The 3,355-nt window shown below is 57.5% G+C and overlaps 1 non-coding gene across 1 annotated transcript; it reads left to right on the forward strand.

Moving 5' to 3' along the window:
* Window positions 1–2,180: 2,180 nt before the first annotated feature.
* On the forward strand, window positions 2,181–2,254 carry TRNAN-GUU (transfer RNA asparagine (anticodon GUU)). Its single transcript has one exon. It is a non-coding gene; the product is annotated as a tRNA-Asn (tRNA).
* The last annotated feature ends 1,101 nt before the right edge of the window (window positions 2,255–3,355 follow it).

Raw genomic sequence — 3,355 nt, forward strand, 5'->3', positions numbered from 1 at the left:
GAGCACATGCACTCTATAACAAATTTAAAAATAAAAAAAAAAAAGAGGAGATGGCAGGTGGCATGGGAGTTGAAGCGCTGAACTCCCACAAGGTAGACCACGGTTCACAGTCCTGGTGGCTAGCTTTCTTGCTCTCTCTCTCTTCTCTCTCTCTTCTCTCTCTCTCTCTCTGGTGAGCATATGTGCCTATAGCAAATTCTCAAAAAAAACAAAAAGGATGAATTAAATGAATTTTTTTTTTTGGAGAGGTTTTTGCTATAGGGCGCGAGTGCTCGCCAGACAGATAGAGAGAGACAGAGAGATAGAAAGCAGGAAATCACCCCCCAGGGGGGATGGCCACGCCGCAATCCCTTCTCCTCCATTCTCCTCTCGGGATCTTGGGCACGCACGCACACGCGCCCGGCGAGAGTTTAAGCCACCGGGACCCTATGTCTTCCTCGTCCTTCCTGGATCTCTGCAGTGTTTGTGGGCTGGCTTCGGCAGGTGGCCCTCTATACAGGGCTGGAAAAACGGAGGCCTCCCAGGCGAGGTGGTGTAGCTGGGTCCACCTGTCCCTACCTGGGCTTTCCTCCCTCTGAGTGACAGCTTGGTCGTCCCCTCCACTACTCCCTCCTTTTCCTTCCACACTGGAGAGTGCGGGCTCTCTGCTCTCTCCTAGGCCTCCTTCTCCTCTCCAACTGTCTTTAAGGCCCCAGGATATTTGACACAGGCCAAGCAGAAAGGCCACAGTGACCGCTCAGCTCCATGCAGTTGGGGTAGCCTCAGAGCAGGCTGGTTGAGAGCGGGCGCTGCGGGCGCCTCACCGTGGACGCTGTCAGCCTGACGGTGAGATGCCAAGCTCAGCCTGGGTTTCCCTGGGACCGGCCTGAGGCTGTGCCCTGTGGGGTCTCTGTCCCTCCCTGACCACCGGGCGCCCTGGGGCCAGCGCTAACGCTAACGCTAACGCCTGCTCTGAGGCCCCAGAGGAAGTCCGCAGCTGCTGTGGCATCTAATGTGGGGGCACCCAGGGGACCCGAGATCCTGCACAACTGGGTCAGCAGCCAGAGTCCGACCCGGGTTGCTACTGGCACCCTGGAGCTCTGACCATCACGGGATCAGCCCACACGCCAAGCCTGGTGACCACTATCTTGCTTCCCTCCATTGTTTTAAAAATAAAAATTTTCTGAGACCAACCGAGAGGGGAGAGCGTCATGGTTAGTTGCTGAACTCCCATGTTGTAGACCTCGGTTTGGGCCAGGTCGGGTCGGGTCGGAGGCTTAACGTTTACGCTGGGCGTGCTGAGTGCGTGCCCAAAATCCGGAGAAGAGAATGGAGGAGAAGGGATTCTGGCATGGCCATACCCACCCCCACATAGTGGGTTGGGGGTGATTTTCTCGCTTTCTGACTTCCTGTCTCTCTGGGGAGTGCACATGCCCTGTAGCAAAACTCCCTCTCTAAAAATGAAAACAAGGAAATCAACAAAACTAAAGCCTTTCACGTATTTTTATTTTTTCATTGTTAAGGAGCAGTGCTCTCTGCTGCCCCGTCTCCGTCTCCACGTCTCCACGTCTCCCCGTCTCCCAGTCTCCACTCACCTCCCACCTCAGCCCCGGGGTCCGGCGACGCCTCTCCACTGGCACCCCGGGGGTGGTGTTGTCCTGTCCTTCCCTCTCGCGGCTTTCCTCCTTCCACCTTCCCCTTTGGACCTCCTGCCTCTTCCCGATCCGGTCCCACAGACCCCGGGGCTGCCCTGAGCGGACTGAGGGGAGCACAGGGCGCCCGGGGTCCAGGGAGGCGGCGCCCAGCACAGGGAGCGCCATGAGGGAGCCCGCGGGCCGTTCCGCACCCCCGGGACCCCCGCGGCTCAGGCGGACTCGGAGCCGGGCGTCTCGGCGCGCTGGCTGGTGCAGGACGGGGCAGGGCGGGCGTCTCGGCCGCTGCCCCGCTCGCTCCCGCCACCCGGCGCGGGCTTCTGGGCCCATGGACAATTCCAGCCCCTCGCCGGGCGTCTCGGCCGCTGCCCCGCTCGCTCCCGCCACCCGGCGCGGGCTTCTGGCCGGATGGACAATTCCACCCGCTCGCTGAGCCTGGGGGCTCTCCGGCTTGTCGCCTGCACCTTGGTCCTGCTCCAGGAGGGCGGCCCCGCGGGCACTGTCGTGCTTCCTTATTCCTCCTTCAGACGACAGGAACGGGGTGTGTTAGTCTCTGTGGCGCAATTGGTTAGCGCGTTCGGCTGTTAACCGAAAGGTTGGTGGTTCAATCCCACCCAGGGACGAGTCCTCCCTTTATTATGTCGCACTCGGTTCTCAGCAGATCCCTAATCCCTACATGCTTCCATGGAGGACAGGAGACCTTGTTTCCCCTATCCGCCCCTCCTCTGCTCTCTGTGTCAGAGAGGGACCCAATGTCCCCCCAGATCCTCCTCAGAGAGCTGGCCTTGAGCTGGTCAAATTGAAAAATGATAATACTTCAAATTAAAGACACATTTTTGAAAAGATAGAGCAGGAGGAACCAACTAGGTGTATGCTGGAGGACTTGTAAGTACACAAAACAGCAGGGACTTCTAGCTGCCTCTCCTTGCCTCTGCCAAGAGCTCCTCCCTGCCTGTGGGTACCCCGTCTCCTGACCCTCCCGCAGGGGCACTCCGCAGTCCTGGGCTCCTGTCACAGCACACAGCGCCGCGGTCTACACTCCTGGGCCGACTCTTTGCCCACGTGTGGGTCTTCCCAGAGGATCAGGGTCCCGGGGCACCTCAGCTCACAGGGCTGGTGTCACTTCATTTGTCGCCTCTGTTCTTTCTTCCTGTGCTTCTTCCTTTTTTTCCTGTCAGAGGGTGTGTGCACTCACAAAACAGAGAGCCAGAGACAGGAAAGAGAGACAGGAAGAGGGAGAAGCTGCTACTCCTCGCCACGGGCATCCTCGGGGCACACTCTCTACTCCATTTCTCCTTCCTGTTGGGATTAGGGGTTCACAGGCTGCCAGGACCTTGGCAGGAGCCCTGTGGCCACCCACGTGGGAGCTGGACTCCCTAAGTGTTAGGCGCCCCCCCACCTCTGACTGATTGGGAAATGTTTCTCTTTTGCCTTCGATTTGTACAATTGAGTTAAAAGGTCCCGACGTGAGGTTTTCCTCAGTCTCCTGTGCTTGGGCGTTTATGACCTCGTTGCAACACTGGGTTCAGAATCTTAGTAGCAAACATTTTAGCAATTGTTCTTTAAACCGTTCTCCTTTCCTGTCTTCGCGAAGACTGCAGTAGCTCCTACAGTAGGCCTCCTGCAGCGGCTCCGACATCCTTAGCGGGTTGATCTTTTTACAAAACATTCTTTACTTTGATATTAGTTATTGTCCTCCTTGGTTCAAGGTTTTATGTTTCCTG

The sequence above is a fragment of the Tupaia chinensis genome, unplaced genomic scaffold (genome assembly GCF_000334495.1).
Source record: "Tupaia chinensis unplaced genomic scaffold, TupChi_1.0 Scaffold000529_1, whole genome shotgun sequence".
Taxonomy (NCBI): domain Eukaryota; kingdom Metazoa; phylum Chordata; class Mammalia; order Scandentia; family Tupaiidae; genus Tupaia; species Tupaia belangeri.